The sequence below is a fragment of the Archocentrus centrarchus genome, unplaced genomic scaffold, assembly GCF_007364275.1.
Source record: "Archocentrus centrarchus isolate MPI-CPG fArcCen1 unplaced genomic scaffold, fArcCen1 scaffold_101_ctg1, whole genome shotgun sequence".
Classification (NCBI taxonomy): domain Eukaryota; kingdom Metazoa; phylum Chordata; class Actinopteri; order Cichliformes; family Cichlidae; genus Archocentrus; species Archocentrus centrarchus.
The window spans coordinates 134,943-149,023 of NW_022060147.1; the positions used below are offsets into that span (position 1 = coordinate 134,943).

General features: G+C 43.2%; 1 long non-coding RNA gene across 1 annotated transcript; it reads left to right on the plus strand.

Annotated features, from left to right (window-relative positions):
* Nucleotides 1–1,983: 1,983 nt before the first annotated feature.
* Nucleotides 1,984–12,731, plus strand: LOC115775290 (uncharacterized). The gene is made up of 3 exons (XR_004019292.1): nucleotides 1,984–2,517; nucleotides 7,881–8,477; nucleotides 12,586–12,731. It is a non-coding gene; the product is annotated as an uncharacterized LOC115775290 (long non-coding RNA).
* The last annotated feature ends 1,350 nt before the right edge of the window (nucleotides 12,732–14,081 follow it).

Below are 14,081 nucleotides of genomic sequence, written 5' to 3' on the forward strand. Positions count from 1 at the left end.
AGCTTCTACCGCAGCTCAGCCTGACAGACGCACAATGATGATGATTACAAAGCATTTTTACACACAAAGAATAAAGTGCAGATCAAACAGAGTCACACACACCTAAAATCTTCACTTCACTGTAAAAACACTTAACATATTAATGCCAGTGGATAATATTAAGCCCAAAATATCCACACGATGCTCCTCTTAGTCACTCTCTACAGCGCGCGCACACACACACACACACACACACACACACGTAGACGCTGCATTGAGCGGGTCATCCCGTTGCTGCAATACGTCGGCCATGTTGGATGTGTCAGAGGTGCCTTTTAAAGTAACAGAAGTAAATGGACTGAAGCTCCTGAAGCACCTTTCTACAAAGTTCTCTAAGTTAAAGCCTCATTCACACGGTCTCTCAGAGAGTTTGGGAAACTGAGGCACAAAAACTGATAATTAGAAATGCTAAATACTCCACTACAACATGTTTCTCTAATGTTTCTATGTTTACATGTACTGATGTTGGTGAGGTGGTTCATGTGGTGGCCCTTTTTTACAGTGTGGCATGCTGGGGGGGATAACATCTGGGGGAGCAGGATAACAGCTGCTGACAGGAAGAGACCTGATAGGCTCATCAAGAAGGCCAGCTCTGTCCTGGGCTGCAATCTTTGAGACAAAAATATTATAACCTGATCGACTTCATTTGATTTTAGCTGTGAAACTATAAACTAAAACTGTAGATCCTTGTTTTATTATAAATGATCAAATTTCATGGTTAAAGGGTAAAAACGGGGAGCTATTTCAAACTTTCATCAATCAATCTTTATTTGTAAGACAACAAATGCCAACATAGTATAAATGGAGCCTCTCTCAGCTCTTCATTTATCAGCTGCTTCCCTCTGAGATCCTCCAGAAGGACACACACAGGGTTTGCTCTTCTTTCTCTGTCCTGTAATTCATCCTCTCTCTTTCCACGCTCTCCACCTGTGGAGACCGTCAGGTGATGAAGGCAGGACATAGGAGGGGCATAAGAGGGGTCCTAGTAGAAACAAGGATGAAATATTATATCTGAAGGAGTGGGAGATGGTGGAAGGAGGGACATGAGGTTTGACTGTAACCAGGGGCATGGTGCCCACAGCTGTATGAAGCATAGCTACACTGAGTACTCACAGCACTGCAGAGGCAGGGGTTTGGTTAGCTGGATGAGCTGAGAACAGTCGACTGATGGGGTCTCTAGAGCCTTCTTTGAGGGCTGAGATGTCCAGGTTGTCATGTGTGGCTGTGTGGCAGGGAGGGGTGGACCCAAATGCAGGACGCCAAACAGGACTAAACTTAAACCGCTTTATTTGAAGACGGCTCGAATGATGCAAAACACAAAAATGAAATCTCAACTGAGGCTGAACAAAAGGCAGAACGCCCAGCCTGGGAGAAAATGGTGAAAAACAAAAACACTAAACTGGAACACACACAACTGAGGAGGGAAACACTGATGACACCACAACAAAGGACAGAGAAAACCTGAGGGCTTAAATACACACAAGGAAATCAGGGAGAATGGAAACAGCAACAGGTGAGACACATGAAACTAATAACACAGAGGAAGTGACACTAAACACAAAGCACAGGGAACATGAGACTGTCAAAATAAAACAGGAAGTGACTGACCATGATGCACACTTAACAGAACACGAGGAATAACAGACACATGAGAAACCATAACAAACCTTATCCATAACATTTTATTGTATGCAATAAAACATAGATTAATAGTTTTAGTATACAGTTTTACTGTTAAAGAAAATGAAGTAGATCAGTGTCTATTGCAGTGTCTTTTTTAATTAGTAAACTCTGTTCATTTTTTTTGCCTTAAAGATCGTCATTAATAACTGATAAAAATCAGTGAATATAAAAATGTTTTTTAAGTTCATAAACCTGCAGATGTTATATCTACATGTCAGGATCTGGTTATTGTAGACATTTATCATCACAGTAACAGTGTTACAAACATCAGCAGCTGTAAACACTCATCAAAACATTAGAAATACAGACGCTGGTTTGATGCAGCACCCTAACATACGTGGATTATTGAACATTTATAATTATCAGAGAAAGTTACATCATTTTTGGTGCCTGTCAGTTTCCCAGTATAAATTAGTGCATATTTGAATGTGTGGATGAAACGCATGAACTCAAAGAACTTTGTAGAAAGGCGCTTCATGAAGTTCAGTCCTTTCACATTCATTAGTTTACAGCACAGATCTGACTCCAATATGGCGGATGCGCTGACCATTGGTTATCCTCCAGCCCACGTGACCGCGCAGCAACAAACCACAGCAGAGCGGGAAGGAGGGGGCGGGGTGGGGCGGAGCTGAGGAAAAGAAGTGAACTTAGAGGAGAAACAAACTAAACCATCGATCCAACATCATCACCAACGTTTGTATCGATACTATTGATACTTGGATCGATCCGCGCACCCTGATCTCCTGGATCTGACCTGAGAACAGCATTAATCTCTCTCTGTGGGCTCAGCTAAAGGTAAGCACTGAGGTAACTTTAGTGGTTGAGTGTTTGCTGCTGTGGATGAAATGAATGACTCGCTGCTATAAACTAATCTACAGGAGGATGTGTGGTAGATGATGGACTCACAAAGCACTGAGAGCGTCCATCCATCCTCTTATCCTGTTCGGGGTCGCAGGGGGCTGGAGCCTATCCCAGCTGTTACAGAGCGAGAGGCAGAGTACACCCTGTACAGGTCAACAGCCTGTCGCAGGGCTGACACAGAGAGACAGAAAACCATCCACACTCACACCTATGGGCAAGTTAGAGTGACCAATTAACCTAACCCCAGTAACTGCATGTGTTTGGACTGTGGGAGGAAACCCACGCAGACACGGGGAGGGAGTGGGGCCCGGGCCAAGGTGGAATCAAACCCAGACCTTCTAGATGTTATTCTGTGAGGCAGCAGTGCTAACCACCGTGCTGCCCGAGCAAATAATATTTAATAATTTATTGCATTTCTGTGAGACATCATGCTTACAGGGTCAGACCTGTGAGCATTCTTACACAGTGTGCACAGCATTAGGTGTTTTTCAAGCAGCAAACTTTGGCAAGGTCAGAAAAAAGAAACACACTCACACAATCATGGAGTCACAATCTGTCCTCCTCTGTTATCTCAGTCTCCATAGCAACAGAAACCTACAGGAATGTGGGAGAAAGGTTATTTCTACAATCACAACAGCTGTCTGTTCATAACATTATAACTGCTTTACTTTAATTTGGTCTCAGAGCTGCAGAATGATCATAATTCAAAGCATTTTTCCAGCATGGACACACTGAGTCTGGTCCAGCTGCTTTGTGGGGGTTCTGACTCTGAAAGAGGATTTACATCTCTGTCATGGTCCTGGGCCATGTGCCCAGCGTTTTGTGTGTTATTGTTGTCAGTTCTGTGGTCACTGAGTTCTGTTATGTTCCTCGTTTGTTTTGGTCTCCATCATTCATCTCAGGCTTGTTATTCCGACTGTGATGTGAATTTCTGAGCTTCACAGTTGGAAAAACGCTGCATAAACTGTGCAGTGTGTCCAGTTTCTCAGCAAAAAGTGCAGCTGCAAACACAGCAGTGGAGACCTGCTCTGATTTATTTCCTGTTATTTCTGAAGAAAAAGTTGCTGTCAAATTCATATTGCTGATTCAAATTATTATTTTTAATCGAGTTCGGCCCACAACTCAGACTGTGTCTTCAATTTTGGACCGTCCTTTGATTGAGTTTAAGAGCCCTGATCTAAGCTGTATATTAATAAAGTATAAGATGGGATAAGATAAACTTTAATGATCCCACGACGGGGAAATTTGCACATTACAGCAGCTCAAGAACAGAGAAGAAGGATAAAATGAACAGAAAACACTATATACAAAAAAATATATAAATACACATATACATATACACACATACACATCAAAACACTATATACAGTATTGTATATAGACAGTGTGTGGTGTGTTTGTGGATAAACAGTTACAAGAAGTGCTTGGGTGGAGGTGGGGGTGTTTAATTAATTTTGATCCATGAATAAAAAACTGACAGTGTTGGGGTTCAGGTGATTCTTTCTTTTTGGTATAACTTTCCACTGTCTTAGAAAACTCTCGGGGGCTTGGATGGATGCTCTTATGGCCTTTGGGTTGGGGGCTGGGGTGCCTGTGGTGGTGGGGGCTGTACCTGTGCCGGGTGGCCGGCCCCCTCTGCGGCGGTTGGGGTGTGGGTCTGGGGCCCTGGTGCCCGGGGTCGCCCGTTTCCCGGCTGGGCCCCTTCCTGTGCTGGAGGGGTCTGCGCTCCCTTGGGCGCACCGCCGTGTGGGGTGGGTTGGCCCGCGTCAGGATGTCTGGCCGGCATTCTGGGATGCTGGGGTGCCCGCATGTCCTCTGGGGGGGTGGGGCGCTCAGGTGTAGAGGCAGCGGTTCTCACGGGGGTGTCGGGCACTTCCCGGGCGCCTGGGGCCTTGGGGCTGCATTTTCGGCTCGTGCTGGGCGGGCCGGCCTGCCGGAGGGGTGGGCTGCTCATTGCCTCTGGCTCTCTGGGCTCTTGCCCGTTGACCGTGGGGTCTTCCTCCTCTGGGGTGTGCGCGCAGTTGCCATTGGGATGTGTGGTCTTGGGTCTTCTGTGCTCCTGGTGGGCCGTGGATGAACCGGGTCCCCTGGGTCTTTCTCTGCCTGCCTCTGGATCCCGTGGGAGGATGGTTGCGGCTTCTTGCCCTCATTATTGAGTACGTTCCATGACAGAGGAACACACATACATTACTACAAACTACAGCAAGACTGTATGTGTGTGTGTGTATATGCATGTATATATATATGTGAAGGTGTATGTATGTGTAGCTTTTATGTCAGAGAAAACTCTGACAGAAGACTGAAGAAGCAAGGGTGCTGAAACTGAAGTTCTAATGAGTACAGGATCCAGGTGCTTCTGATTCTGCTGCTGTAACAGTGGATCAGACTCAGATCACCCAGAACACTTCCTCTGGTTCCCACGTCGTTTTCAGCAGCTCCAATCACATAATGTAGCAGTCACGTGAATTCAGAAAATGGGGCCACGTTGGGCTTTTGTCACGTGATTTTCTCAAAAATGATACGGGCCTCGACACAGGCTTCATTTGGACACGCCCCCTTTTGCTCGGCGCATTCCTCGGGGATTCGGTACAAGACGTAACATCACTACCTGGCACCTGTCCAGCCCAGTTTATTTTGTATTTTATGTCTCGGTTTAGTTCGCCTGTGAGTCCTGCATACTGAGTCCAATCCCACCCACCACGCAGCACTTCTTCACAATCTCTCTCAACTATGGAGAGAGGCGTCATGGGGGGTGGAGAGACTTGTGAGGTGGTGAGCAGGTCCCTGTTGTAGTATGAATGGTGGAGGTGGTGGGACTGGGGTGTGGGAGTAACAGGTCTGTCCCATTGTTGAAGCTACAGGAGAAGCTGTTCAGGCTGTTGGTGAGGTGTGAACTGCTGGTGCAGTGGGGGGGCTTTAGGCTTGTGGTTGGGTCACTGAGAACTTTCCAGACAGAAGCAGAGTCGTTCACTGAAAACTGGTTTTGGAGTTTCTCTCAGTTCACCTGTTTAGCCTCTCACTGCTTTAATCAACCTGAACTTTGAAATTGCCTCTGTCTCCACTCTGAAACACTTCCTCCTTTTCCAGCCTCAGCCTCCTCAGCTTAGCTGTGAACCAGGGCTCGTCATTACTATAACTCACCCTGGTGTATGATGGTGTGCAGCTGTCCTCACAGAATCTGATGTAGGACGTCACAGCATCTGTACACTCATCCAAACTGTTGGAGCGGTCCTGAAAACCTCCCAGTCACTGCAGTTGAAGAAACCTGTTACCAGCTTATTCCTCCCAGGTTTCGGCGTGTTCGTTTATCGAACAGGAATTACACAACACAATGGAATAAGTAGTTAATTATTACATTTAATTAGCCATTTTCATACAGTTTACAGAATAATCTGGGTCAGAACTGTATACCATACCCAGTGTGGTACTGGACATGACATGAAGTACTGACCCTCTCTTCTTCAGCTCAGGTTTTCATATAGTCAAAGCTTATCAATCTTGCTTACATCATATACAAAACAAGAAATGTGCAAGACAAAGGATTCCAGCAGCTGCGTCTTCACATGACCTCAGAGTTTCTGTTTATTGTTTGTTTGGTCTCCATCAGTGGCTGACCATTTCACCCGACAGAGTCCTGGCATCTGTTAGTTAGAGACATACCCAGAACAAACACACTGTTCTTGGCTGACCCCAAACATTATGAGCTTCTGTGTCATTAATCAGTTATGTTTATTTTCCAGTCAAACACAGATTTGTCAGGGAAATAAATGTAACGATGGTAAGAGCAAACATGTACCATGAGTATATTTGAAACTTCATAAAAACTCGTTTCCTTCAAGTCCAGATCCAACAGGGACTCCAACCACAAACCTGTGGGTTACTAGTCGGCTGTTCAGACCTTCTGTCTTTGTTTCAAACAAGTTTCCCACCTACTGTTTCTAGATGCCCACCCTAACATAGCCGGCTAGAACCGGCCGTATCCCACAAAAGTGTATCAATCCAAATCCAGCCTTAAAGGGCTCATTCCCCCAAACAGTGCAGTGTGGTAGCTTCTAATACAGATCTGTTCTCCTGCAGCTGATTATCAGGAGGAGGAGAGTCTGACAGAGCAGCAGAGGAACATTTTCAGCCTCTACAGAAGAAACAATGAGTTCAACACAACAGGTGAGAAAAATATCAGTGTTACACTATTATTGAAACTGTGTGACTTCATCAGCTGCTGTTGGTTTGTTTTATTATGGTCCCAATTAGCACTGAAGTTACAACAAGACAAAATAAAAAGGTCACATTTTAACAGGACACTGAAACAAAGACATTAATAATCAAGATTCAGATCAAACCCACAATTTATCATACAATACATCATTTTCATTGAGCAGTATTTGATCTATAATGTCATTTTCATTACTGTTATAATTACACATTTCATATTTTCATAGCACTTTTCCACTCTCTCCTCATTAGATCTCATTGTTTTCCAACCAGTTTGATTCCAGTGCTTACTGGTTTGGAAATGCTGTACCAGTAGCTGTTGACGTTGCTGTTGTGGTGATCCCCAGAGTCTCTCATCCCGTGGTTCAACACACTCCAACTCCACTGTGTTGGACTGCAGCTGGTGGCAGTAGTCCTTGTTCTGCTCTGAAGATCTGCTTCAAGCTTTAGGGTCACTCTAAGCAGAAGCTGCAGAAGGTGGAGAGCTGCTTCATGTGCTGCTACACCAAACTCACAGAGGCTGCAGAGCAGAACAACAACTACCATCACAAACTGCAGTTCAACACTGTGGAGTTTGTCTGTCAGTGTGATCAGAAACTCAGTGAGAGAGAGCTCATATTTGCTTTGTTATTTATTAGAAAATATATGCATACAGTACTTGAAAAGTGTGTGTTTTCTGTCCTTTCATGTCATTCATGTGGCCTGCAGTAGTCCTGTGAGGAATCTTGGATTCATCTTTGACCAGGATGTGTCTGTTAGCTCACAGATAAAACAAGTTTCCAGGATGGCTTTCATCCATTTGCAGTGTTGTCCCATCCTTTGGCATTTTGAAGCTGGACTGTTATGATTCTTTATAACCAGGATGTCCAATTAATGCTTTGAAATCATTTTACATAAATTTATGTTTCCTCTTTTTTCCCTTGTCCATGGCTACATGTAATGTGCTACTGTCACCAGTAGGTGGAGGTAATAGCCCTAGTAGATCTTTGGACGCTACCAACAAAACTCTAATATTAATGGAGTTTGAAGTTGCTTCCACGACTGCATTTCACTCACTGCCTCTGTTTGTATCTCTGTCACGGCAGGACCAACATGGAGCGAGAAGTCAGCACTCTCAAGAGGCTGACAAACCTCACAGAAGGAAGGGATGAAAAAAATACACCTGTGATCAGTGTGGGAAGGATTTAACTACTAAGACTTTGTTAAAAAGACACCAAGTCATCCACACTGGAGAGAAGCCATTTAGCTGTGACTTGTGTGGAAAGTCTTTTACCCGGGCTGGAAGCTTAAAAACACACCAACTCATCCATAGTGGAGAGAAACCGTACAGCTGTGATCAGTGTGGGAAAGCTTTCACTCAGAGTAGTAGCTTAAAGAGTCATCAAGTTACCCACTCTGGAATTAAGGCATACAGCTGTGACTATTGTGGAAAAACTTTCAGTCTGCTACAGAGCAGAAATAGACACCTACGCATTCACACTGGACATGATGTGTACAGCTGTGATCAGTGTGGCAAAAAGTTTGGAACAGATGCACAGTTAAAATCCCACATGTTTACCCACACTGAGGAGAGACCTCATAAATGTGACCTGTGCAATAAGACGTTTAAAGCTCCACAGAACCTGAGAAAACACCAACAGATCCACAGCAGAAAGAGACTCTACAAGTGCAGTTACTGTGAGGTATGTGTTTTTATTTTGATCTTGTAACTTTAGCCTGACTGTTGGGAACAACTGTTCAGTTATGATTTTTGCTTCTATGATCATAAGAAACTAAATTATTACTTTTTGTAGTGACAAACATTTATATCACTGTATTATTTATGATACACCAGTTTCCTGGTATATCATGGTATTATTATTTCTGCATATATGGGTCTTTATGTTGGTTTACAGTGGCTCCTCCTTCAGTCAGGTGTATATAGAATAAAAATAATTTTATTGTCATAAAAAATAAATTATAAAATACAACCATAGAAAAAATTATCAAAACATTTCTGTTTAATTCTTTGCTTTGAAGCCCAAATTCTTCTGTCTGCAGGTAAAAACACCTGTAAGCTTTGTTAGCACAGAGTAAACAGAGCCAAACTACAAACAGTTTAAATATTTGTCACAGGGAGTCGGTCTTTAACAGGCGGCCTGCTTTGCTGTTTGCTTGTGATGCCACTTTTTGTCGTATATTTGGCTCGTTTACGTTAATGTTTCCACAGCAGAGCTGGAAGTGGGCCTTTAAAACTATTTACATTGTTTGTCTTTGACTCACCTGGTTTCCTGTTGCTGTGTGTGGGCGGAGCTTCCTGGGTGGTGTAACCTCTTCCTACCATATATAGGTCCATGTTACATTTGCCATTATGGCTGCTGGAGTTTGGCAAGTGTCCCTAAAGAACACAATCAGCTTAAATTCAAACTGATGACTCCTTCTAGAAGTGAGTCCTGTTACTTTGCAGCCATATTGAAACACACTGGAGCACTTACAGTTATTTTGAAGCATTATCTAAATTAACTTTCATTTCAAAGATCAACGGGACATAAAAACTTCATGCACAGAATATTCAGTCAGATCTGATAAAATCAGCTAAAAGTTTTCTGACTTTGTACACAAATAAGATTTTAACAGCTTCTCTCCTGGTAGTTATACTTCCACCATCTTTCTATCTAATATTTAGTCATAAATTTCAGTTCAGATTTGAGTTCCATGTCTCTCTCTCATAATGTCTCTGCTGCTACCAGGACCTAACCTAGCAGTGACCAAGGATCCCACAGTCTGCCCTGCAGCAGTCCAACAGAGTTCATCACTGTAAACTGAACCACAACACTGCAAACTACCCAGTTTAGCCTGCACTTACTGTCCACTATAAACTTTGAATAACATGAATTATCATTTCATTTGCTTTCAGAAAACTTTCTAGAAGATGAAACATCATGTACAGATCCAATATCTGACTAAAACTCTAAAATGAATGCTAACGTTACCTGTAAGCTTTAAATTAGTAGTTTATCAAAGGACACTTGCTGAGCAGTCTTTACCTTAGAAAGAATCTCATCTTCCTCTCATGTCCTCTCTTTGTTCCACCGTTCTCCAGCTCACAGAGTCAAAGTGTGACTTGTTTGAAGGCTGCAGGAGAAAGTCTGTATGAAATGAGCCGTATGAAAAATGAACAGACACAGCTGTGTCCAAAATCACTCACTGCTCACTTATAGTGAGTCCCACAGTTTGTTGTGCTCTATGAATGTACTCTGTATAGTATGGTGGTGTTATATAGTATTTTATTATTTTATTTTTTTCTGCTCTTGGTGGAGATGGACGCATTTTTGTCTTCTCCCCAGCCTTCCCTATCTCCCCCTGCTTTTTGCTGCTCCGCTGCTTAGAGCATCTCTTCACACATCCCCGAACTGGAAATTAAATTATGGATCTGGTCAGCTGGCCTCTCAACACTACTGATGGCCAAATTCTCATCATGAGGAGATTGGGAGAAGGGGAGCCCTCTTTCCTCTGGTCCGACTACACACCCGGCTGGCTATGTTATGGAAGATAACATTCCTGGCTGCACTGTGTGGACGTGGCATTTATATTGATACCAGGATTTCTTTTCCCGAATTGGACCTGGGGATACCTGGTATCCGGGCAGCTGTTCGGGCCCTAGTAATGCTGCCTATGAGGGACGCAGAAACAGTACGAAGTCAATCAGACTCAGTAGAGCTGAATCGAAGTGGATTACATCTGGAGGAGTGTTGGAGTCTCTGTTCTGCATGCGGAGTAGAACCAAATTCCGATTATTGGACTTCTGAGAGGTAACCAGAAAACTGTAAGGTCTGTCAGCAAATAGTTATGACGACCTGAACCAAAACAATTGCCCTATTTGGAGTTTGGCTCCCAGACGGCCTTGGAGGGCTGTCTATCTAAATCGCCTCTTGGAGATGATATGTAATAGATGCTCTTCACTCCCGCCCCGTGTTGTGACCTGTATGAACTGGTATCCTGGCAACCAAGGCTGACTGTACCATCTTATCATGAACATTATCATGAACTGCTGGTCTGGAAGCTGTGTGACCATCACAGCATCCTGCTCGTCTCCACTGGCAGCCCCTCCCCTACCCACCCTAGTGCTCTCCAGGCTTTAAATGTGCTACTGCTATGCTGAGGTGTTTTTTGGAACCTCGTAAGGTGTTCATAACGAACACACTACGAGATGATTTTTTTGAACCTACCTATCCCAGTGTATCTCTTTCTGTTTTTTTCTGCTAAAGGTAGCGCCGGTAAAACGGCTGCTTGACCTCAGACACCTGTCTCCCCTGTTTGTGTTTGTCTCTATGTATAACTTGGATGGGTGTTCTGTTAACTGTAATTTCCCCATTGTGGGACTAATAAAGGTATTCGTATTAGCAGTATTGTAGTATTTGTTATTCTGGTACTATATAAGCAGTTATAGTGTTGGGACTTGTTTTTTTTTTCAGATAATTCAGCAGCTGGCTCAAAACACTAAAGGGCAGAGGGGAATTAAAAAGTATTATTTGACTTAAATAATGATTGAACTAAATACCTATGCAGTGTCAGAAGCAGTGGGCTAAAGAATTCAAATAAAGAGATAGAGACATGGAGAGCAGAAAGAATCTAAAATCAGAGGTCAGAGTGTTCTCAAAGCTATAAAAAGATGCATTAATCTCGGTATTCAGCCGAGCCATCATGGCTCAAATATGTCCTGTACAAGAACTTTGGTAATTCAGACTTCAGTGATGCACTAATCTTATTGCCCAGCTGTCGTGGCTGGGAACACATGCTTAGTACGTAAAGTCCCTGATAAATGCTAAAACACTGCGCGTATTAAAGTGAGAGGTGAACAGTAAACGTCACCCCCCCCCCCCCCCCCCCCCCCCACTGCTTCAGGAAATGCAAAATAGCCACGTTCCGAGAGCATGGTCTGCTCTGTGGGTGTTTTCCTTAGTGTTTAGGGTTTCTGGGCCGCCGATTGGATGTGCCAAGAGGCTGGGACCAGCCTTTGCACCCACGAAGGGGTGGGCTAAAAGTTTAAACCACATCCCACCCCCACCTGTTTTGTGCTGCCGATTGGACGAGCCGTGCCAAGGGGCTGGGACCAGCTCAGGGCACCAACAAGGGAAGGCACGGTTCTAAACCAAAGCCCGCCCCCACCTTTTTTGAACCAATAGGGTTGTGAGTAGTAGTGAAATAAATGTTAGGTTAGCTTAGAGGAAGTCGTTTTCGCAGTAAGGTTGGTTGCAGGTAACGGCTTGCAGACTGCGATTTCCTGAGCTGAGAGGATCCATGTACATGTGGTTTCTCTGATTCTTCAATATATATATAAAATCTCTTGCATGAAGACTAAAGTGTTTATGACTCATTCCTTCACAAGCAAAAACACGCACTAACAATAGTTTAGTCTTATCTAAGTGTACATTTACCGTGGTGGTAAGCCAGTATATAGTGATTATTGAAGTATTATATAAGAATTGGACACATTATAGCGTGACATTATTATTACTGTAGCACTACATTGGTAGCAGTTTAGTAGGACGTGATATTGGCGTATTACGGTAGTATTTTTGCAGTGTTAGTATCGTAGTACCTTAGTATGACATTAAAGTTTATCGTAGTTATATTATTGTAGTATTCTGGTGGTAGTATTGTAGTATTGTATCCCAGTAAGCTGAGTGTTGTAATGTAACAGTAAAATGTAATTGGACGTTAGCAGAGATGCTCTTTATCCAGGCGACGTACAGGATAAAAATGTTTGAAGGAATTCCCTGACTTGCACTGTCTTTGTGTCTTTGTTAGAAGCAGAGCCACACAGATGGATCCAGTTCTCAGCCCTGTCATCGCTGTGGTGTGGGAAAGCGTTTCTCTGTGACCTTTGTGGGAAACTTTCGGTCAGCAAAAGAACCTAAAATACATCAGCGTAGACACACTGGACACAAACTGAAGGACTGCAAAGAATGTGGGAGAAGCTTCCCCACAACAAGTGAATTAAAACAACATGAACTCTTCCACAGTGGGGTTAAAAGCACCTCTGTGACCAGTGTGGGTCATCCTTCATCACTGCAGGTCCCTTAAAGTGCATAAACAAGTCCACACAGGAGAGAAACCATACAAGTGCAGACACTGTGACAAAAGCTTTCTCAAGTTCAGAGCAATCGTAACCTTTCATGAAAGTACACACACTGAACACATGAAGGGAACTACAGCTGTGACAAGTGTGACAAGAGCTTCAGGAATCTCACTTCATACTCCAACACAAACAATACACCTGCAAAGAAACTGTTTCACTGTTACCAATGTGCAAAAACATTCACTAAATTATCTGCTCTGTGCAAACATCAGCGTGATCATGCAGGCCTGAAATCATTCCCATCATTGGATCACAATGAATCTGCAGACACACAAAGATCCTCTTCTGCTCAAATTTAAAAACCTTGAGATCCGGCTCCACAGAATTCTGATGGAATCTCCTGTAAAGATCTGATGAGGGAGCTGTGAAAGAAAATGTAACCTAGTTACATTTTTTCTAGAAATTAGTAGCATGCAGTTATTTGTATTTAGTTTTAGTATTGTGTTATAATGTTGCAGAAATGTGTGTTGTGTTCAGGTGAGATTGCAGCAGTGTTATAAGTTTGCCATCCAGTGGGCTGGATTGGACTAATTGAATATCTTGTTGGGCCTCAGGCCGTATGTTTGACAACCCTGAATTTAACACATCTGAGACGAAAGCTCCATGAATTGAAATGTTTGAGGAAACCTTCCTGGATTTAAAGTGTTTTAGCTGTTAGAGTTCATGTTAGTGATTAGCTTTTCTCCAGCAGTCAGAGTAAAAATCAGTTCTTATCTTACATGTTAGTTTGTACTAGGGATGGCACGATACCACTTTTTTATGTCCGATACCGATACCGATATTTTACATTTGGATATTGCCGATACCGATATAAATCCGATATTTAAATTGATCCAGGCATTTAAAAACATTAAAAGAAACTTTTAAAAAAGAAGTCAACAGTCTCTCACACAACAAAATCAAAGTCTTTTAGTTGTCCCACATACAAGACTAAGGACCGGGGTGGGCAGAGCTTTTAGGCAGTGGCACCAAAGCTCTGGAACTGTTTACCACCTCCAGCTCCATTTAGCTGACTCTGTGGTGTCATTTAAAAAATAGTTGAAAACTTTTCTGTTTAACCAGGCTTTCTGGTTCTGACTTTTATTTTTTATTCTTTTCTTTTAATATGGTAATGTTATGTTTTTAACATAGTGTTTTCTGGGGGTGTGGGGGGTGTGGGGGTGAT